Below are 24,937 nucleotides of genomic sequence, written 5' to 3'. Positions count from 1 at the left end.
AAATGAGGAAGAAACACCCAGAACAATGACAGTCCTTGTTTTTGTAACTGGTCATGTGATTGTTACTGATATTTATAATTACTCTCTTCCACTAGCCATCTTGTATTCTCTTTGTTCTCAGAAGCATTCAGCTGGTTGTGATTCTTTACATGTATTTTTTAGTTATCTATTCATTATCAATTTGTAACATAGTTCTTTTCTTGCCAGAGAAAACACTGAATTATTTTTTATCATTTGAAATTTGTTGAGTCTTGATTTATGGTCTAACAGAAATTTGGTTTTAGAAAACATTCCATGGGTACTTGAAAAGAATGTGTTCTGTCATTGTTGGGCATGGTATTTTTACATAACTCTATTAGATAAAGTTTTTTAATTTTATTGTACAAATCTTCTGCATACTTATTTTCATCTGTTCTGTTAGTAATCAAAGAGGTATTACAGAACAGAGATCTCTCATTTTGATTAGAAGTTTGTGCATTTTTCCTTTCTGTATTTTCACATTTCATCATTCTGTTAGTTTTTGGTTTACATGCATTGAAACTATATTATTAAGTATATAGGAATTTAAAATTGTTATTACTTTAGGTAAGAATGTTCCTCCTTATCTGTTATTAGAAAGAATGCTCTTCATAAAGTATACTTTATCTTGTGTATTGTAGCTACATTAGAAATTTTGCTTTTATTAGTTTTCTATGGCATATTTTTCCATTCTCTTATTTTTGATCTTTATGTGTCCTTACATTTAAAGTAATTTTTCCTCTAAGCAGCATATAGTTAGGTTTAATTTATTCAATATTAGCTGAATCTTTTTTTATATATTAGCATTCAATGTAATCACTGATGTATTTGGGTTTGCAACTACATTTTACTCTTTTATTTGACTAAAATGTTTTCATTTCTCTTTTCTCTTACTGTTTCGTTTTTCTTGATTCATGAAGTTTTTATTATTCTGCTTTTCTCTTCAAATTGGCTGTTAGCTATATATTTATTTTACCACTTTTTGATTGACTATTATCCTACAGATATTAAGACACTGTCACATTAAATCTTAAATCACTCAATGTCCTGTCTTTTCTGTGCTCACTCTATTCATTCATCATGTCTATCTGTTCAACTATCGGAATTTCTGAGTTAGCACAAATTTCCTGTCAATACTTAGAACGAATAAGCTTCTATCAAGTGGTTACAGTTTTTCCTTGTGCATTCAATATCATATTTGAGTATCTTTTCACTGCTAAAAATGCAATAAGTTCAAACTGATATGTAAGAAGTGTTTTAAAATGATGTTTATATAACAAATTCTAACTTTCTCATTGTTAATAATAGCTTAATATTAATTACCTTTATTATATAGAGTAAAAAAATAGAACATTGGACTACTCAAAAGTCATTACATCCTTATCAAAAAATGTGTGAGTGCTGTCTCATATGATTAATCCCATACACATTACATTGTCATGCTTAAGTGAACCTTCCCATCTTGAGTAAATAATTTCCTTCAGTAAAACAATAAAAACATCTAATTTTAACTTGGTTAATTTTTTGTTTGCTCGATTTCTATCAAAATCCAATTGATTTTATTTGTTTTCACATAAGTACCCATGTTTATTAATTTTCTAGTGACTCTTTTTAACACATTTACCAAGTTTATTCCAGTTCAACCTATTATTAGCAAAGCACAAGAGTGATCTTTTCAATGAAGTAAGTCATGTCCCTTCATTTGCCCGCTTTAAGCACTTCAAAAATTTCCTACTGACTTTAATGTATCATGCTTTTGACACAAAGTTATTCACCATGTCTTCAGATACTTTTCACATTGCTGTTTTCTTAGATGATTCCTCTCTTCCTTCTAGACTCTGCTGTATTATCTTTCTCCTGCCTAACAAATGTAGTTATTTTCTATTCTGTCACTTTCTATTCTACAATCCTAAATTGTTATTCACAGCATTTTACAAAATTTACAAATGTACTGATTTCTAGTTTGCATATTTGATGTGTGTCATGCACAGTATTATGAATGCACGCACAGATTATGAATCATATTGAATACATATATGTATGTATATATACAACCTAGCATAGCACCAGACACATAGACATAAGCAAATTATTTTTGAGCTCTTTGGAAAAGTGAAGGCTGGAGATTATACTTTTAAAGCCATCACTGTGATACCTAAAATATTGAGATCAGATGAGCTAGTTTAAAAGATGGTATAACATGAAGTAAATACAGAGAACTGAGACTCACTGTGGCCTTATTCTTTGATTAGGGTAGGTAAGAGTTAATAAGGTTAAAATTGCATGTATATTTACTCAAAAATAGTTCATTCTATTTTTATCCTTATAAGTAAATATATAGAAACTCTTATTTGGAAAAACTGAAACATCTACAAAGAATTTGTTGACCATCTTTCAAATGATTGCTTAATTAACTAATAGCCATTATTTTTATTACAATATTTATTTAGTATACCACCTCATGCAATAATGCAGTATTTGCTAACTATGTGAGTTAGGATAAAGTTCAGTTACTAAGTAACCGATTAAGAGACCTTAATAATATAGCACATTTTTGTGCTATAGCACTAATGGCAAAGTCATTAGTCACCCTCTTTTTACCTTTCTGCTTCACTATCCTCAAGGTCTTCTATGATTTAGGTTGGATACCAGAACTCCAGGGTTATTAAAAGAAAAGGGGGAGAAAAGAAAGTAAAAATACTCATGTTCCAGATAAAGTTTTAAGGAGCTTTACTTGAATCCTTACCCAGTAACATTTTACATCTCATTGTTGACTCCTGACTACAACAAATACTGAAAAATGTAATTCTTTAGCTAGGAGTTTGCCACATAAATAAATAAATAAAACAGAAACTCAGGTTCTAGTAAAAACTAAGATGGGTAGAAGGGTAAACTAGACATATGACAGAAAAATAACAGTATCATATGTGTAACACCTAATGATTTTGAATGATGTCACTTTACAAGTACTTATATATAAAACTCCATACTTCTGTCAAATAGAAATATTTTCTCAGATGGCGAGAGCTAAAAATATGCTGCTTATTAAACAAAATCCAGTAACTATTTTAAGATTTTACCATTAATTTAGTATTATTTTCAAGTTAGATGTGAATTACAACTGCATTTATAATCTTATATTTGTCGATTATTATATATTTAAAACTGTTTTTTCCCAGCGTATTAAATTTATTTTACTCTTACTTTGACCTCATGGGCTTCTGTCTAATGGTGGTGGGGAAGAAATTTACACTTCAAATAATTTCATCATTTAGCAATTTTTAATAATCCAACAGTTGAAGCTGTTTTAGAAGATCACTATAACAGGCCCAGGAAAGTGCGTGCATAGAGTAGTTTATCTGGCATACTGTGTACCAAGTAGTACATTTATTTAACTTCTCAGCAGTTCATTGGCATTTTGGTGAAAAGAGGTGAGGGAGGCTATTTAATTAACCTCAAATATTTCATTGGCATAAGAAACTGGATCATCTGCCAGAATCATTAGCAATTTATAAGCTGAGTTCAGCAGCAAATGGTCATAAATTCAATCACATGTAACCTTTCCAGTAAATGACACCAGTCAATTGAAATTTATTATGGGGGAAATCACAGACTTTGACATTCACACTAAATACCTAGAGCATTAAGATTCCACTTGCCAGAACCCCAGATATCACTTTGTAGATTATGTTCAGAATTTTAAAATGCAGAAATGATGAATAAGAACTGAGCAGTTCCTCTGAGTGTCATCAAGAAATACGAGAGGTTCAATATTTGATAATACTTCATTTTCTTCAATAGGACAAACTTATACTGTGGGACGTAGAATGGTAACTGTGATTACTGAACGGTAAGTGTCATAAAACATTGGTGAGTACATTTTGGTATAGTGTAGAGTCTGGTGAGGGAGCTTGTTTGGCAAGTTTCCATTAGGTACTCATGATGAATAACCTGAAACAGCAATCAAATTTCATTTTCTGCATCTTTAGTGGTAATGTGAGGTTATACTTAAATAGAGTAGAGTGTAATTGATTTTAGAAACTTGATTAAATTATCAATAGCCTGGTATAAATATAGCCTGAATGATTTTAAATTAAGAATACGTTTGTTTTATAGTCTTGGGAATGTTGGAAAAGTGAAGAAGGAGAATAACTGGAGGATTACATCTATAAGATATTAAGAACATTCAATATCAGTTATTTGATGCACACACTAATATGATCATTCTAATTTGTTAAATTCAATACACTGCCAAACTGCTTCATCAAGTTTAACTTTTCTAGTAAATGACAGAAGCTAATCATTATTTACTAGGTGAGAACAAAGTGCTGTGACAATCATGATTAAGTGTGTTTTCCAAACGTGAGATTTCACTTAGTAGATAGGGCAATCAGTTTTTGTGACACAGAGTTAGTGAATAAACACTAATAGAATTTTAGGATGACTTTCACTTGCATCATATGGCAAAAATTTAAAGTTGTTTTGGAAGTAAATCTTGCATCATTACACAATATCTGACATTCCAGTGAAATAGCACAAAAATTGTATATAAATATTGGTCATTATAGAATTTATTCAAGCTGATGTTTTAGAGGAACAGTTCAGAGTAAAATTTCATTAGCAATAAAACCACAGACAGCCTTATAACTAAGTTAGATGCATATTTTCAATTAAAAAGACATAATTAATATACAGAAAAATCATTTTAGCTATGAGTTGTATATCTGTACCCATTTTAATTTTTCTTGCTGAAGTTAAAACATATTTTCAATAGAATAAATATTTGGAAATGTACTTTTTTACTGAAAGGAATTTTGACAGTAATGATATTTTTATTTAAATATATTTCATCTTTAAAATATGAAAAAGTAACACTGTCATAAAAACTGCATGAACACATATTTTGGAAATTGAGATCATATGCTGACTTTGTTCCACACGAGAAGACAGTAATTCAGTGATTAGTTCTCAGGGTTAACCCAAAGCAATTCATACCACAAAACATGTTACACATCCAAGCGCCTAAACTTAGTGACATAAAACAATGTTCTTTTTATTTGTAATTGTTTTGGTCAGTCAAATTTTTTTTGTATGTCTTGACCAACACATTTGATCTACATTGGGCTCTTTTATGCATCTATAGACTCAGTTGGCAGTTTGACTGGCAGATCTAGTTTAAGGTGATATTCTATAATTGCCATACTCATATCTGACATATGTCACCACTGGCTATCAGTTGGGTTCATCACTTCTTCTCCATAATGGCACTTCATCTTGCAGAATGCTAGTTTATACTCATTTATATGGATATAAAGTTCAAAGTCCAACAAGAGAGTAAACCCCAGTATGCAAATACTTTGCAAGTGTCTGTCTGCATTATCTTTGATAAAGTTCCATTGGCCAAGCAAGTCACATTGAAGAGGGTAACAAGCAAGTAGGGAAAGATTTTGGTTTTTAAAGATGTTCTCTACCTAACAATTTATTCTTTATTATTTGCCTTTAAGATACATGGACACTAAGGAAAAACATTGACAATCTTTTTTTTTTCTTGATATTCACATAAAACAGAAAAACAATATACTGAAAATTCAATTTTTGATCACTTTTTCAGAGTTAAATATTTAGCAATCAAACAATTTATTAGAAGCTTGTGTCAGGTAAAAATAGGATATTTAGTGTAAATATGATTTTCTTTACAGTCCTTGATATATCTTTTCACCATTTTCAACTGAAATATATATGTAAACATAGCGGGCAGGGACCACAAGCAACTGCAGAGAATCTTCATTTAATCGTAAGATTGATTGAGTTAAATAAAAAAGAAATCGAATTTGGTGAGCAACACATAACATATATTCAGGATTAGAATAAAACTATCTGCATGAAAAAAAGTTTAGAAGAACCTCTATTCATCCACCAATATCTTCTCTTTGTCCACAAACCAGGGTTTATGCAAGCCTGGAAATTAAATGGCATACCCTTGCCTGAGTGCTACTATTCCTGAGAGCTACTAGGCCAGGGATTTGGCCTAGGTCCTGCCGCTCGCGACACAGAAAGCCAATCAATGAGACAAAGAATACTGGCAAGGAAGAAGGCTTTAATTGGGTGTTGAAGTCAAGGAGAAAGGGAGATAAAATCTCAAATCTGTTGCTTCAGTAGACTAAAATTAGGGGTTTGTACAGCAGGAGAAAAATCTAAGTATGTGTGAGAAAACAGGAATTAGAGAAAGATAAGGAAGAGGAGTTGATCGACAGGCACAGGTGATCAGTTAGGCAATCATGAGGGGTGAGGGGTCCAGCACCTCATTGACCAGATGTGGTGATCTGGTGAGTTTCAGTTCCTTGATACTGTCTAGGAAGCCTGATAGTTGGTTTCCTGGGAAAGCAACTTGGATAAGAGAAATATAAGTCTTTCAAGTTTTTAGACTGTGAAAGTCAATTTTTATGTTTATTCAAAATAAACCATAAACATGAGTTCTATGCGGCAATGGGGCTGGCCTCACTATCTTTGAGGTCATAAAGTAACCTTTTATTTGCCTTCTCCTCAACTTTACCTCTTGTTTTGACAATTGTTTAAGAAATGCAAACCTCAGGGAAAATAAAGAAAAAAGGAAATAAGACGAGTGAGAATGAAAAAGCATTCCACACTGCCAGAGAAGAAAGAAAACTCAGCCTGCAATAGATTTATTTATATAAATAAATTTTCATTTATCTAGATGATAATTTTTGCCCAGATTTCTTATTGGTACAGAACATTTTCTAGAGATGTCCTTTATAAAACTTTGACTTAAACAATTAAATAGTCATAACAGCTATTGGGCTAAAAAATGTTGCTTGGTCATCACCCAAATAAAAATAGGGGCAATGAATTCTTTCTTACAGTAAACACCAGGGCTGGGCAGTTACCAACTCATTTGAGATTGAGTCAACTGTCAACAACTTGGCTTATGATGAAGAAATCACCACAAACTAATCCATCAAGTACACTATACAAATGTCTTCCAGATGAATCTCTCTAACATGCAACTATGACAGCTTGATGGCCTTTAGTGGTATTTAATTGCCAAGCTCCTAAAACTGATTTCCAATGTTCTCCATGATCTGGCTACGTCCATCCTCTCTAGCCTGAGACTTTACTATGCCATCCATCAAACTTCACTTTCCAAGAATGCCTGTTGATGATTCTTGCCTCTGTGTGTTTCTTGCCTCTGTTCTTTTGTTCATATTTCTCTCCATCTTGAAATTACCTGGTGCCTTCCTACATTCTCTCTCTCTCTTTTCACTTCCTTAAATTCAAATTTAATTTTATTGAATTCAATTCACTTCACACAACTCAGTATGTCACTTATTTACCAGGGGATTGTCCTTGAACTCTGTGGTCTGGGTTAGGAATGTTTTCTCTCTTGACTGTCATAATAACTTCTATCTGTCACTATTCTAGATTGTTCTTACCACAGTGTTTTATAATTGTCTGTTATGCAGTATTTCCAACATATCCCTCCCTATCTCTGCCTCCACTGGAATGGAAACTTTCTAATGTTAAGACTCTCAGTCAATGTATCTTTATATCTCCAGAAATAACGCTATGATAAATGCATAGGAAACAATGTATAAACCTTAAGCAAATGAGTAGAGAAGAGCTGTGACTAAGAGTAAAAGAAGATGGACAAGCTGGAGAGTGTGTAGATAGCCAAAGTCTGTGGAAAGCAATTTGAAAATATGTATTATGAATATTTAAATATTTATACGTTTTGAGTCAGTAATTCTACTTCCAAGATTCTAAATAGTCAAGAAATATGAATAGATGCTATACAAATATGCATATAAAACCTATAACGTAGCTATTTTAAAATGCAAACCACTTTTGATAACCCAAATGTCCACTAACAGAAAAACTCTAACTCAATCCTGGTATGTACATGTGATGAAGCATGGAAATAACATTTTTAAAAGAATATTTAAGGATATGAGAAAATGCTCTTAACACAATAGCAATTCCATTTATGCATTTTAATTCCTTTACTATATTTCCATAAGTGTGGCCTATATAATGTTGATTTATTATCTTTATTACTCTGAATATTAACTTCATCAGCATAAGTTTGAACAAATTGTTCCCTTTTCATTGATTTTTTCTATTATACTGTGATTCACGTCAATCTTTAAAACCAGGCATTTCTTTAACTCAGGAAGCTTATGTCTGTTTTATCTTTGATTATGGCTTTTCTTATATTTGTTCTAATATTATTTTTAGAAATCTGAACTTACATTGGAGTTTTCTCTTATATAAATATCCATTATCTTATTTGGATGTTTTCTGCTTATTGGCTATTTTTCTCTGACTTCTGGATTCAATTAACGCATTAGAATTGAAATCAAGATTCAGATTTTGTTACAGAGTCACTTCTGTATATTGTTATTTCTGTTAAAAACCACATGCACAATTGCATTTTAGTTTCCTTTTATATTTTTTACTTCATTCAGCTTTCTTATCCCGTTCCACATTTATGGATAACTTTCCATTTCAGTCATTATAATATAATTTTGTTCATGTGTTTAGTAGAGCCCATATTTTATTGAATTCTGCTGAAAAAAAAGTGCTTTCCAAAATTTGTCTTGTATTCTATAAATAGAGTTTTCCAGTAAATCTGGAATAGACTTTTTCTATTGCTTACTGTAATGAAGCTTTTAACAAGTCTTATTTTCTCCCGATCTTGGACAAAAATAGATAATATGCTGCACACATACAAATAAAATGTTGCATCTTTCTTGCTGACGTCTCACTGTCTACCTGGTTGAGCAAAATCTTGACAACATTTTCTTCCTCTTAGATTTTAAATTATAGGTTTAGTTGACTTTCAAACCATAAGTACAATTTTTAATATTAGTAGCTATTGTTTAGCTAGTGTTACCACTATTAGATTGAGAAAAAATGTTCTTCTTTTACAGGTTACTGTGCCTTCTATGCAGGTAATTTAATCTCAGATTATTATAAGCTGTTTATAATGCTTCTCACTCAACAACATTAACTCTCAGAGTATCCTGATCCTATATCCTTTCTTACAAACCCATTCATATTACATACTTTACATCATGGAATATACTGTACTATAACTAGTACATTTCGACTCCAAACATATGTGTTAGTAACATAAAATTAAGAGTGCAATGGCAATGGCCACTTTATATACCATGCGTTGTGAATTGTAGGGCTGGATTCTCAATCTCTGTCCTTCTACAGATGCACATTTGCTTACCCCGTAAAACTATGGTATGCATGCCCCCTTTTTTTCCCACAATAATTTATTTATTGAGTGCCTCCTCTTGCCTCCCTTGCTGTCTCTAGGTCACTTTTTTCCACTTGTAGATTTTGTGCGCAAGCCCCGGAAAGATGCTGGGGGCAGGGTCGCTGCATACTCTTTAGTGAATCCTATAATGTGACTGTAAGTGTCTTCCTCATATTGCAAGAAAATGGCTGGCAGATCCAGCTTCTCATATAGTGCCTTCACCCGGGCCATCTTCTCGGCTTCCTTCTGCCTGAATTTTCCTTCAGGATCTGATATTGTTCCGGAGTGGCCTGTTGCAGACACTGAACCACCAATCAGCTGCATTTTTGGTCCTGAATGTCACTGTCAACTTCACCTGTCACACTGGGATCCCCAAAGAGGTCAAGGTAATCATCCTGAACCTGAAAGAACTCTCCCATCCCCAGCAGGATCTTCTTGGCATTGGTGTGCTCCTTCTTGCCATCAATTCCTGCCATGTACATGGCTGCAGCTACAGGAAGGTAGAAGGAGTAGAAAGCTGTCTTGTACTTGACAATATATTTGTGCCTCTTTTCAGTGAATCTGCCAAGATCCACATTGCCCTGGGGGGCTGGGATGAGGTCTAGGGTCTGCCTAATCCCAGTCTGATAGGAACTCTGCAGGAAAAGCTCTGTCAGGTTCAGGTAATAGGGCTGCTCCCGGCAATAGATCTTCAGCAGGTGGTAGATACATGCTTCCAGAAGGATAGCATCATTGACAGCATCTAAATCCATGCCCGGCTTCTGATACCGGCAGATCTGTCCCCGGAAGGTGAAGGATGAATCCATGATGTCATCTGCCACCAGGAAGAAAGCTTGCAGCAGTTCCACACACCAGCCCACAGTCAGGGCCTGTTGGAGACTATCAGCATCCTGTTTCCTTGGCTCCATCAGTTCCCCCAAATGCTACTAGCACCGTCGAACCTGGGGGATACTTGCCTCCAATGGCATTGTACTCCAGGACCTCCTTGAGCTGGGCAATAGCATCTTCTGTCTCTGGGTGCCCCATCTTTCCTCAGTCAGCACCCTAACAATCTAGGAGAAGTGCTGAACAAAATCCTGCTTTTCTTGGGCATAAACATCTGATTTCCGGTGTCCATTCATTCTGAGGGAGAAGCAAAGGGCTCTGTTCCTGGATGTGGGTCTGCAAGACCCTTTAGTAGATTTCCAGGATGTTTCATAGTACAGAGTCCCGTACAATGAAGTTATTAATGGGACATGAGAAGACCTGTGATGTGGGAGGGTTGGCGGCGGGAGATGACGGTTAGCATTTATAAAGAATCGCTATGGACCCTATGCATTGTTATGGTGGTTGAAGAATACAAGAACATAACTTTTTATGGGAACGCTTTTCCAATACTGAATCATGTGACTATAACTTTCCTAAATTTATAACTTGCAGTTAAACATTTCTGTATTTACATAACTATTTTCTTAAATAGATTATGGAGACTTAACCAGGCAGCCTAATTTTTCAAATATTCAAAATGGAAGTCAGAATATTTCTTTAAATAATTATCATTCCTAAATGTATTTTTACAATATTGGAAACTTTGATCAATTAAAATGTAGTATGTATTAAAGCAGTGAAGGAAAAATGCCCCTTGTAGTCACCTCTAAAGCTTTCTACATATAATTAACTGCATAACTCAGTGTTCAAAAGCAAAGTATATTAGCCAGAATATTGAGCATTTCATGATTGAAATTCTGAACAATGCCTAGATAGAGCAGAAAATAGTGACTATAAACTCAGTCCTTGTTCTGAATGCCCTTGTTTTAAAGATTTAAGTCCCTAAAATGATACAAATTTCATTTTGGATATTTAATTACTTTTTTCTTAAGTAATAAAATATACATAAGTAACGTGGCAGAGGTGATGATGGATGACTTAAAATAGATAATTCTCGGGAGAATAAGGACGGTTTATAATATTAATGTTATGAACAGTGAAGACCGAGAAAAGGTGAGAAACAGAGTCTTGTGACTTCCTATGATATTTATTGATATAAATGCTATAGCTGTTCTTGGAGTTTGAAAATGATTTTGATGATTGGTTACCAATCATAGATTAAGAACTATATTTCATACTGATGGTTACTCAGTTGAGCTGTATACACAGCTTTTAAATTTAAATTCCTTTGCTACAGCCAGTAACAGAATATGTAGGCTTAAAGTACAGATATATCTAGTTTTATCCCAAATGACAAGGTACTTTTCTTCCTTTAGTGACTGTAACCTCAGTGCCTAGAACACTCCACAACAATTATGAAAAGTAGTTGTTGGATAAATCAGCAAAATTTAGGAACAATGCTTTTATGTATCGCATCTTTCATTTATTAGAATGCCCAAACATGCAGTAACCACCTCAATTGTTATATATGATTGTTGCACATCATGCTATTTTCTTTGTGAATCCTATTTTTAAATGGTACTTCTTGAAGTTCTTTATTGACTTACTACTTCTCTTTTTCTAAAGTTAGATATCCTCCCATATTTTTCTACTTTATAGGGACAGAGCATTAATTACTCATCAACTAATTGATAATTCAATCACTTTGAAAATTTCATTTCATAAGCATTAGCAAGAATCATGGCTGCAGATTATAGTTTTAAAAATCTGTGGCCAAGAGTTATGCTAACGGATGTTGTATGTTTAAGAAATAACATGAAGGTGGTCTTTGCCCAGGGCAGATAAGAGCTCCCAAGCATCTGCCATTCACCAGCCACCACTGCTGGAATAGTTCCTCAGCGTAGATGTATGCACAAACAACCATAGCAGATAAAGGAAGATTGAATAAGATATAAGTTAGAAAGTTTTGCTTTCGAAGCCCACTCTAGGTTCCCAATGAACTAGGCTGCAGCATATGAATACTATTAGGTTGGTGCAAAAGTAATTGCAGTTTTTGCCGTAATACTGTAGATGTAGCCCTGAACTGATATTGACTAGCTTGCTTTTCTCCCATTCTCCCTTCATAAGTGTTTTAAGTCTTGCTAAGACTGAAGAAAGGCCAGTCTATTGAAAGGCAACAGGTGTGGGGCGGGAGGAGCGGGCAAGAAGACCGATTAGAAGCCGCAGTGATCAGAAGCCCCGTTCGAAAAGAACTATAATAGCATGTGAATCCTGCACCAGCAACTGAGGTATCCAGGTTCTCTCATCAGAACTGACAAGGTGGCTGCCATGACCCAAGGATAGGACAGAAGAACAATGTGGTCCAGGGGCTCACCTGAGAGCCACATGGGACAGAAGACCCTGCCACCCCCCAGCCAAGGGAGGCAGTGAGTGAGCCCTACCCAACTGGGGAAACCATGCCTTTTCCACAGAATTGTACAACCCATGGATCACAAGATCACACTCATGAACCCACACCACTGGGGCCTAGGCTCCCAAGCCCAGAGCCATGCAGATTCTCAATAGCCTCTTAGGTAGAATCTGCTTAAGTGGGCTGAGTTCCCTAGGGGAGAGGCGACCAGCACCATAGCTGCCGCTGCTTGCTCTCTAAGCCATTTGAGCTCCTTGTGGGGAAGGGCAAGAGCTAACAATGGGACTGATTGCTGCCTAACACACTAAGCTCCCTGGATGAGGGAAAGGCGGCTGCCATCTCTATAGCTCCAGGCCATGCTTTTCCCCTGCTGGAGTTAGGGAGACTGGGCGGTTTGGTCCCAAGAGGTGTCCTCCACAGCCAAACATACCAGCTGTGGCAGACTCTGACCAGAGTGCCTCTTCAGGCCGGACCCTGATCCATCCCTCCTCACTGGGCGCGGCCTCCCTGCAGGAACTCCAACAACTCCAGCCAGGGCCTCAGGGACAAAACTCTGATCTCCATTGGCCTGAGCCCCTACGGGGAGGTGGGGCCGCAGTCTCTGTGGACCAGCAGACTTACTCTTTCCTCCTGCTAATTCTGAGGAATCCAGGAAGCCCAGATAAGTGGGGTTCCCCCCAGCAAAGCACACCCCTTCCACTGAGGGACAGTCAAAAGTGCTTCATTAAGTGGGTCCTGTTCCCTGTGACACCCAACTCCAACAGGGGTTGTGCCCTTCGAAGACAGAGATCCCAGAGGAAGGAGAAGGCACCCATCTTTGTTGTTCTCCAGCCTCCTTGCCCCTCCCAGGCAAAGGAGCAAACCATATGAAGAGAGCCTCAAGTAAACCCCCAGCAATTCGCGGCAGCCCTACAGAAGAGGGACTTGACCATTGAAAGAAAAACAAATAAACAGAAAGCAACAATAACAACGTTAACAACAACAAATAAAGTCCCTACAAAAACCCCATTCAAGTGTCAGCAGTCTCAAAGATCAAAACTAAGCAAACTCATGAAGAAGAGAAAGAATCAATGAAAAAATGCTGAAACCCCAAAAAACCTCTTTTCCTCCAAATGATTGCAATGCCTCTCCAGCAAGGGCACAGAACTGAATGGAGAATGAGATGGAAAAATTGAGAGGAGTAGGCATCACAAGACGGGTAATAATAAACTCTGCTGAGCTAAAGGAGCATGTTCTAACACAATGCAAAGAAGCTAAGAACCTTGATGAGAGGTTAGAGGAGCTGCTAACTACAATAACCAGTTTAGAGAGGAACATAAATGACTTGATGGAGCTGAAAAACCCAGCAAGAGAACTTCGTGAAGCATACATAAGTATCAATAGCCACACTGACTAAGCAGAAGGAAGGATATCAGAGTTTGAAGACCACCTTGCTGAAATAAGGCATGCAGACAAGTTTAGAGAAAAAAGAATGAAAAGGAATAAACAACGCCTCCAAGAAATATGAGACTATGTAAAGAGACTGAACCTACGATAGATTGGAGTAACTGAAGGAGAGGGGCAGAGTGGAAACAAGCTGGAAATCACACTTCAGGTTATTGTCCAGGAGAACTTCCCCAACCTAGCAAGACAGGCCAACATTCAAATTCAAGAAATACAGAGAACAGCACTAAGATACTCCATGAGAAGTTATTTAGGAGATCCATCTTATATGCAAAGACATACAGGCTGAAAACAAAGGGATGGAGGAAATTTTACCAAGCAAATGAAAAGCTAAAAATAAAAAAAAATAAGGGTTGCAATCCTAGTCTCTGACAAAACAGACTTTAAACCAACAAAGATCAAAAAAGACAAAGAAGGGCATTATATAATGGTAAAGGGATCAATTCAACAAGAAGAGGAAACTATCCTAAATATATCTGTACCCAATACAGGAGCACCTAGATTCACAGAACAAGTTCTTAGAGACCTACAAAGAGACTTAGACTCCCACACAATAATACTGGGAGACTTTAACATCCTACTGTCAATATTAGATCAATGAGACAGAACATTGACAAGGATATTCAGGACTTGAACTCAGTTCTGGATCTAGTGGACCTAATAGACATCTACAGAACTATCTACCCCAAATCAACAGAAATTCATTCTTCTCAGTACCACATGGCACTTATTCTAAAATTGACCACATAATTGGAAGTAAAACACTCCTCAGCAAATGCAGAAGAACTGAAATCATAACAAACAGTCTCTCATAATGAGAGGTGATAAGGTGCTAACAGTTCTGGCTCATTCTTGGCACCTCCTCGGCCTCAGCATCTGCTCTGGCCATGCTCCAGGAGCCCTTCAGCTTGCTGCTGCGCTATGGGGGCCCCTGTCTGGGGCTGGCCGAGGCTGGAGCTGGCTCCCTCTGCTCAGGGGGAGGTGTAGAGGGAGAGGCGCAGGCAGGAGCTGGGGCGCGGTGCTCACAGCCTGGTGTGGGTTCCAGGTGGGCTCCAGCTCGGTGGGCCCCACACTTGTCGCGGCTGGCTGGCACCTGATGGGCTTGATCAGGGGACGCAAAGTCCCGGGGCAAGTGCAATTGAGAGGTGAAGCTGACTGGGCTTCTGGGTGAAGTGGGAACCTGGAGAACTTTTCTGTCTAGCTGAAGATTTTTAAATGCACCAGTCAGCACTCTGTGTCTAGCTCAAGGTTTGTAAAAGTACCAATCAGTGCTTTGTGTCTAGCTCAAGATTTGTAAATGCACCAATCAGTGCTCTGTGTCTAACTAATCTAGTGGGGACTTGGAGAACTTTTGTGTCTAGCTAAAGGATTGTAAATACACCAATCAGCTCTCTGTATCCAGCTAAAGCTTTGTAAATGCACCAATCAGCGCTCTGTCAAAACAGACCAATCAGCGTCTGTAAAATGGACCAATCAGCTCTCTGTAAAATGGGCCAATCAGTAGGATGTGGGTGGGGCCAAATAAAAAGCAGGGCACCTGAGCCAGCAGCAGCAACCCACTAGGGTCCTGTTCTATACAGTGGAAGTTTTGTTCTTTTGCTCTTTGCAATCAGTTTTGCTGCTGCTCACTGTTTGGGTTCGTGCCACCTTTAAGAGCTATGACACTCACTGTGAAGGTCTGCAGCTTCACTCCTGAAGCCAGCAAGACCGTAAACCCACCAGAAGGAAGAAACTCTGGGCATATCTGAACATCTGAAGGAAAAAACTCTGGATACACCATCTTAAAGAACTGTAACACTCACCACGAGGGTCCACGGCTTCATTCTTGAAGTCAGAGAGACCAAGAACCCACCAATTCCGTACACAATAACACAGTGCAATCAAATTAGAACTCAGGATTAAAAAACTCACTAAAAACCACACAATTACATGGCAATTGAACAACCTGCTCCTGAGTGACTCCTGAGTAAATAATGAAATTAAGGCAGAAATCAAGAAGTTCATTGAAACCAGTGAAAACAAAGAGACAAAATACCAGATTCTCTGGGGCACAGATAAAGCAATGTTAAGAGGCAAATTTTTGGCACTAAATGCCAACATCAGAAAGCTAGAAAGTTCTCAAATTGACACCCTAACATCACAAAAGAGCTAGAGAAGCAAGAGCAAATAAATCCAAAAGCTAGCAGAAGACAAGAAATAAGATCAGAGTAGAATCAAAGGACATAGAGACATAAAAATTCTTTTAAAAAAGTGAATCTAGGAGGTGTTTTTTTGAAAAGATTAACAAAATACATAGACTGCTAGCTAGAGCAGCAAAGAAGAAAAGAGAGAAGAATCAAATAGACACAATAAAGAATGATAAAGGGATATCACCACTGACCCCACAGAAATACAAACTACCCTCAGAGAATACTATAAACACCTCTACGCAAATGAACTGGAAAATCTGGAAGAAATGGATTCATTCCTGGACATAAATACCCTCCCAAGACTGAACCAGGAAGAAGTCGAATCCCAGAATACACCAATAACAAGTTGTGAAAATGAGTCTGTAATTAATAGTCTATTAACCAAAAAAAAAAAAAAAAAAGAAGGATTAACAGCTGAATTCTACAAGAGATACAAAGAGGAGCTGGTACCATTACTTCTAAAACTATTCCAAATAATTGAAAAAAGGGACTCCTCCCTAAGGCATTTTATGAGGCCAGCATCACCCAGATACCAAAACCTGGCAGAGACACAACAAAAACAGAAAACTTCAGGCTAATATCTCTGATAGAAATCGAAGCAAAAATCCTCAATAGGTTCAGATGTTGCAGCTGGCAAACTGAATCCAGCAGCACTTAAAAAAAACCCATCATGATCAAGTCAGTTTCATCCCTGGGAAGCAAGGCTGGTCCGACATATGCAAATCAATAAATATAATCCATCACATAATCAGAACCAAAGAAAAAAGTCACATGATTATCTCAATAGATGCAGAAGAGGCCTTTAATAAAATTCAACATCTCTTCATGTTAAAAATTCTCAACAAAACTAGGTATTTAGAGAACATATTTCAAAATAATAAGAGCTATTTATGACAAACACAAAGCCAACATCATATTGATTGGCAAAAGCTGGAAGCATTCCCTTTGAAAACCGGTACAAGACAAGGATGCCCTTTCTCACCACTCCTATTCAACATAATATTGGAAGTTCTGGCGAGGGCAATCAGGCAGGAGGGAGAAATAAAGATTATTCAAATAGGAAGAGAGGAAGTCAAATTGTCTCTGCAGATAACATAATTCTATATTTAGAACACCCCATCATCTCAGCCAAAAAGCTCCTTAAGCTGATAAACAACTTCAGCAAAGTCTCAGGGTATAAAATCAATGTGCAAAAATCACAAGCATTCCTATACACCAACGATAAACAAGCAGAGAGTCAAAGTATGAATGAACTCCCATTCAGAAGTGCTACGAAGAGAATAAAACACCTAGGAATACAACTTACAAGAGATGTGAAGGACCTCTTCAAGAATTACAAACCACTGCTCAGGGAAATCATAGAGAACACAAACAAATGGAAAATCGTTCCATACTCATGGATAGGAATAATCGATATTGTGAAAAGAAACTATCATCAGTGTGAAGAGGCAACCTACAGAATGGGAGAAATTTTTTTGCAATCTACCCATCTGACAAAGGTCTAATGTCCAGAATCTAGTAGGAACTTAAACAAATTTACAAGAAAATAAAAACCATCAAAAAGTGGGCAAAGGATATGAACAGACACTTCTCAAAAGAAGACATTTATGCAGTTAACAAGCATATGATAACAAGCTCAACATCACTGATAATTAGAGAAATGCAAATCAAAACCACAATGAGATACCATCTCATGCTAGTCAGAATGGTGATTATTAAAAAGTCAAGAAACCATAGATTTTCATGGGGCTGTGGAGAAATAGGAACACTTTTACACTGTTGGTGGGAATGTAAATTTGTTCAATCAGTGTAGAGGAGTGTGTGGCAATTCCTCAGGGACCTAGAACCAACTAACCATATGACCTCACAATCTCATTACTGGGTATATACCAAAAGGAATAGAAATCTTTCTACTATAAAGACATATGCACACGTATGTTTATTGCAACAATATTTACAACAGCAAGGACATGGAACCAACCCAAATGCCTGTCAGTGATAGACTGGATAAAGAAAATGTGATACACATACACCATGGAATACTATGCAGCCATAAAAAGGAATGAGATCATGTCCTTTGCAGGGACATGGATGGAGCTGAAAGCCATCATTCTCAGTAAACTAACACAGGAACAGAAAACCAAACACTGCATGTTCTCATAAGTTGGAGCTGAAAAATGAGAACACTTAGAGAGGAACAACACACACTGGGGCCTGTGGGGGTGCGTGGGGAGAGGGAGAGTGTCATGAAGAGTAACTAATGGATGCTGGGCTTAATACCTTGGTGATGGGATGATCTGTGCAGCAAACCGCACAGGCACACGTTTACCTGTGTAACAGACCTGCACATCCTGCACATGCACCCCTGAACTTAAAATAAAAGTTGATGAAATAAATAAACAAATAAATAAATAAAATAAAATATGGTAATAACAAAGGGAAAAGGGTTGCTTTTGCTCTCTTTAAATAAAAAAGAAATGCACTTAAAAAATAAAAATAAAAAATAAACTATTTCTTCTGGCTCAAAGTCTAAAGAATGTTAGGCTACCTATCTCAAGAATTCCAGTGTTGAGGGGATGAGAGACAAACCTTATTTATGATTTTCTCGTCCTGTCTCTAGTGTGAGGAATATTCAGCACCTCTCTTTCTTCCTCCCTACTCCAAGCCAAGCTGGTCTCTCTTAAACATCACTGTTCTAGCTTCCTAACCTCATTCTGTTTCTCTCTTCAGTCAATACAACAGTTCAAGTCATCTCTTCAAAATATATATCAGCATATCATACTATTTTCAATTTCAGTGCTTTTTGATAGTTTCTCATAATAATACAAATAAAATCTAGTGTCCTCGGTGTTCTTTTATAGTGTGGTTCCCTGGCAACCTTCCTAAATATGTTTCCTATTTCTCTATGGTCCCTTCTGCCGAAACCATACTAGCATTCTTCTCAAACAGCCCAGTGATACTCTATCACAGGGCCTTTGCATCCACCATTGCCTCAGCCTAGAATGCTCACCCCACAAATGTTTGCCTCACTCACCCTTTCACTTTAGTTCACTGCTCAAATGTCACCTCCTCAAGGAAGTCTACTCTAACTACCTTAACTATACTAACCCCCCCTTATATTTCAGATATTTTAGCTTTATCTTATATTTTAGATATTTTATCTAATAATACCTAATAATATTAGGTAATATTACCTAATTAGGTATTATTATATAATAATATCTTATAATTATTATATAAAAGAATGTTATTCATTGGTTTATTTAGTTATTGTTTAATTATCCCATGAAAATTTAAATCCTATGAGGACATGAAGTTTAATTTTTGGAGTTTTATATATATATATATATTTGTTCACTGTAGTATTTTCAGGATGTAACCTTGCAGATATTTCAGCCTCAAAAATTGTTTGTGGAATAAATGTCCTAGCCACTTAGACAACAATACCAAGAGAAAATTCCTCAAACAACAGCTCCCATTTTTCCCCACATTAGATGAATTTGCTGTTTAGGTCTAATGTCTTGTATAGCTGTTATGGTTAATGAGAAAATGGTAGTAATAAAGACCCATCAGTGTCAAAGTGGGTGGATTTCTCAGGACTTAGTGCTAATTTTAAGGGAAAAAAATCAAATAAGTTGTAGAGAGAAAGAAGAAGATAAGTGTTGACAAAGATTTTGGTTGTTTTGAGAAAGTAAGATCAGAGATTGAAGGAATCAACTGGGCCATGTGAGCCACTTGCAGTCAGATTGGTAATTACAGGTTTAATAGTTACAATTTGCTTTGTCAGGCTGCGCATAGTGGCTCGTGCCTATAATCCTAACATTTTGGGAGGCTGAGGCGAGTGGATCACTTGAGCCCAGGAGTTTGAGGTATTAGTCAGGTATGGTGGTGCACACCTGTAGTTTCAGCTACTTGGGAGGCTGAGGAACAAGAATCACTTGAACCTGGGAGGAGGGGGTTGCAGTTAGCCGAGACTGTGCCACTGAACTTCAGCCTGGGAAACAGAGTAAGATTCTGTCTCAAAAACAAAAACCAAACAAAACAACCCTGTAACATTCTGCTTTGTCTTGTGGCCTCCCCACAAGGTCATGATAGACCCCAGCTACCCATTCAAATTTGGATCAGATGTCGAGGCTGATAACACCTCACATACAACACGAGGGTATAAAGCTTTATTAGTCAACTACTAAGGCTTTCTGGAGAGGGCGCGGTTGTTCCCAAAGAATTGCTAAAATGACTTCAGAGAGCTGGGGTGCTTGGCTTCCGATTTTTTTGGTGGTTAGAAACTGGGATTGGGCTGATAGTATCTTAGACGGGTAGTAACCAGTGTGGTTTAAACCACTCACCATTGACAAAGAAGAGAGCATCTAGGCTTCTTATTAAGTTTGTGAGGTACAATGAGATGAGAGAGTGGTAAGTCTTGAGGGCTGCCAGCAGCCAAACATCAAAACAAGATGTCAGGTTCTTTATTAAACTTTGGTTTATGAAAGAGCTTCATCTTTGCCACCTTCATCTGAACTTTAGTTTTTTATGTTGTGAGATTTTTTTATCCCCTTTTTCTTTTGTTTTTCAAATGAACTTTTCCAATACAATTTAATAACCACTTCTTAATTATTTAAAATAATGAACTAAAGTCACAAATATGAGTATCTTCCTGGATTTTTTAATTTTGGACTTTTCATTATTATGCTTTCCAGAATCACAGTATTTTAAATATTATAATACTTTAAATAGCATATTATACTGTTTTGTATATTTCATGAATAGTGTATTTTTCTTTTCTTTTTTAAATGTTTTGACTATTCTTGTGTTTTTTATTTTTTATTTTATTTATAATTTTTTAATTTTTTAATTTTTATTTTTTTTGAGACGGAGTCTTGCTTTGTCACACAGGCTGGAGTGCAGTGGTGCAATCTCAGCTCACCACAACCTCCGCCTCCCAGGTTCACACCATTCTCCTGCCTCAGCCTCCTGAGTAGCTCGACTACAGGTGCCCACCACCATGCCCGGCCAATTTCTTGTATTATTTTTAGAGACCAGGTTTGACTGTGTTAGCTAGGATGGTCTCAATCTCCTGACCTCATGATCTGCCCACCTCGGCCTTCCAAAGTGCTGGGATTACAGGTGTGATCCACCATGCCCAGCCCTTGTGCTTTTTAAACTTTGGTTTATGAAACTTTAGAATCAGCTCCTGCATTCTTCAGATTTAAAAGGCTATTAGATTTTTTATTGAGATTTCATTGGGTAACATGTAATTTAAGAATATCTGGTGTCTTTTTGCTATTTGATGTTTACCTTCTGATATGGTTTGACTGTGTCTCTACCTAAATCTCATCTTGAATTCCCACCTGTTGTGGGAGGGACCTGGTGGGAGATAATGGAATCATGGGGGCCAGTCTTTCCTGGGCTGTTCTCATGATAGTAAGTCTTTCTCACGAGATCTGATGGTTATTTTAAGGGGGAGTCTTCCCGCACAAGCTCTCTTTTTCTTCCTACTGCCGTCCATGTAAGACATGACTTGCTGCTTCTTAACTTCCACCATGATTGTGAAGCCTCTCCACCCATGTGGAACTGTAAGTCCAATAACCTCTTTCTCTTGTAAATTGCCCAGTCTTGAGTATGTCTTTATCAGCAGTGTGAAAATGGACTAATATACCTTCAAAACACAGTATGCCACTCTCCACTTATTCAGGTCTTTTTTGCATCTTTAAATGGGAAAACATTGTCTTGGTAGAGGGCTTGTTCAATTCTTACTAACAGTTATTTCCTTATATGTTCTAATTGGTTATTGACAGTATACCAAGAAACCAACACTTGATTAGAGTTGTTTTTCTATTTGGTCTAATTATCAAACCCCTATTAGTTTGTAAGTTATGTGACTTGATTATTTTGGAATTTTAAGGTAGGCAATATACATATACTGTATGCTTTGAGTCTTCTCTTCTAAAAATAGATCTCACTTTTCTCTTTCACACAGCACTGGCTAGAGACTCAGGTACAAAGTTGAATAGTCAGGTGGTATAGTCTGAATGCTTCCCCAAATTCAGATATTGAAACTTAATTCCATTGTAGTGGTATTAAGAGATGAGACCCCTGGGAAGTGATTAATTCATGAAAACTCTACCCTCATAAATGGATTAGTGCTTATAAAAGAGCAGGAGGAAACTAGCTTTGGTCCTTTTTTCCTTCTATTCCTTCTGCCATCTCAGACCCATGTTCATCCCTTCAGAGGATGCCACAACAAGGCATCATCTTGGAAGCAGGGAGACCGGGCCTTCACAGACACTGAACAGGCCAGTGCCTTGATCTTACACTTCTCAGCTTCCAGAACTGAAAGAAATGCATTTATATTATTGACGAATTACCCAGTCTGTGGTATTTTGTCATAGCAGCACAAACAGACTAAGACATCAGGTGAGAGTGGGCAGGTTTGTTTACTACTGACACTAGCAGAGATGTTCCTCGTATGAAAAGGGTAGATATGGCATCATTTTTGTTTTCTAACAGATAATCTCAACTTGTTAAAGGAATGTTCTTTTATTCCTAGATTATTAAGAATTTTATGCAAAATAAGGGTTTAATTTTACCAACTGTTTTTATTGTGTTTTTGCATCTTTTGAAGTGATGTAACAGCATATTTTTCTTTACTCTGTTAATATAGATAATTAATTTTAATGCTATGTTCTCAAGTAATCCATACCTGGTCAAGTTCAATTACTTATTTAATACTCTTTAGGGATTTTGCATATGTTTAACAAGTCAGTTTATTGTTTAGAGATGGAGAGTATTTGTGTCACGTTTCCATCAAGATACAGAAAATATACCAGTTATTTGATTACAGGAAATTTAACATACAGAATAATTAACTAATAGAACATAGGTTACTAGTAATGAAGGTTGGGGTAAAAGAGGACTGTGAACGGTCCAGAAATAGCAAGTGCAACAAAGCAGCTACTATTTTTCGACCAGGGAAGAGAGTCCTATAAAAGAATTAAACAATAGGAGAGCTGCCTCCCTTCAAGGAGATACCCTCCAGTGGTAAGACTCAGATTTCTTCATCAAGAAAATGGCTACCACAGTAAAATGCCACCTGCCAAAGATGAAAAAATTCACCAACAGTAATAGACCAGAGCTAATTTCTGTGAGTGGACCAACATTGCTGGACAACGTGGCTGGTTAGAGATAATTGGAAAGACTGACTGGTGAGGAAAGCATGGCCCAAGGGCACGTCTAGTGCTCAGCAGCACAGGCAACTGGGCTCTCAAATTGTATAATGATATCAAAATGGAGACAGTCAGAAAGCAAATGTTTTCCTGATGCAGTTGCCTTGCATCAGCCGACAAAGAAGAAAAGTTTAGTGTCCAGACCCAGTATCACAAAACAGGGCAAAGAAGGGTGGATATGGGGCTGCAAAAGAACAATTTGATAACTGGCTAAGACTGCTGTGTTTGTTTTTTGTTTTTTTTGTTTTTTGTTTTGTTTTGTTTTATCTTGGTTTGTTTTTGAGATGGAATCTTGCTCTGTCACCCAGACTGGACAGCAGTGGTGCGATCTCTGCTCACTGCAAACTCCGCCTCCCAGGTTCATGCTATTCTCCTGCCTCAGCCTCCCAAGTACCTGGGACTACAGGCACCCACTACCACGCTAGGCCAATTTTTTTGTATTTTTAGTAGGGATGGCGTTTTACTGTGTTAGCCAGGATGGTCTCCATCTCCTGACTTTTTCATCTGCCCACCTCAGCCTCCCAAAGTGCTGGGATTACAGGCATGAGCCACCTTGCCCGGCCTTGTTTTTTTTTTTGTTTGTTTGTTTGTTTTAAACTATTGCTATATTTGTTTGCTTAGGTAGCAAGTAAATGCTTGCTATATAACAGGAGTGGGAACTATTTTTAACTGCTTTTATGACTTAAATTATTATGCATAGCACTTATGTATTAAAGATTAGAATCAACAACACAAAACTGTTCTGGTGATTCTGGACTCTAACTGGATTTAGTCACTGGATCTACTACTAAATGCTTGAGAGAACTTAAATAAGCATTTATTCTGTGTGTCTCATTTTACTCTTCTTTAAAAGTGAGAATAACATGAGTAAACTCATTGCTGTGGATGGCTTTCCTCATGAGGCAGACTCTGGAATGAAGAATAACATGCCAGAAGTATTAGGACTACTAATGGGATCAGAGCAAGTGAAGGGAAAGAAGGGAGGGGGGTTGGCAGAGGGTGAAGTTTTACTTAGATGCCAGAAGAGGGTGTGACTTGGGCTAAATTGCTCTGCCTACCTGTAAATGGTTCAGTGTATATACCTTACAAATCAAATTATGCAGTTACTTACAGGTGGAAGAAGCTGAATATGTCCACTGAACCTAAAGGGCTTAAGACAAATCAATAGATGCTGAATAAATACACATACACACACACACATGCATACACACACACGCACACGCATGTGCACACACACATGCACACACACCTACACATACATGTATGGGAAACAGGAGTGGGAAAGTAGAGTATAAATTTTTCAGTTTTTAGTCAAGAAGTCAAATTTTTTGTGAATCATAATATTAAAACATAAAATTGCATGCGTTAATACTGCTGTGTATATTTTTGAACGATGTTTTAGATCTGTGTCTCACAAAACTCTATATGATAGTTATCGCAATCTTCAGATAAGAAAATTAAGAAATAGAGAGGAAGAGTGATTTTTTAAGATTACAAGGCT

The 24,937-nt window shown here is 37.0% G+C and overlaps 1 pseudogene across 1 annotated transcript; it reads right to left on the bottom strand.

Moving 5' to 3' along the window:
• Positions 1–9,364: 9,364 nt before the first annotated feature.
• LOC105506174 lies at positions 9,365–10,443 on the bottom strand (annotated as a pseudogene). The gene has a single exon (XR_001000885.1). The product of XR_001000885.1 is annotated as a farnesyl pyrophosphate synthase pseudogene (transcript).
• Positions 10,444–24,937: the final 14,494 nt, after the last annotated feature.

This window comes from Colobus angolensis, unplaced genomic scaffold (genome assembly GCF_000951035.1).
Source record: "Colobus angolensis palliatus isolate OR3802 unplaced genomic scaffold, Cang.pa_1.0 Scaffold132, whole genome shotgun sequence".
NCBI lineage: Eukaryota > Metazoa > Chordata > Mammalia > Primates > Cercopithecidae > Colobus > Colobus angolensis.
The sequence above is the reverse complement of the archived record's forward strand: the minus strand, read 5'-3'. Positions and strand labels throughout refer to the sequence as shown.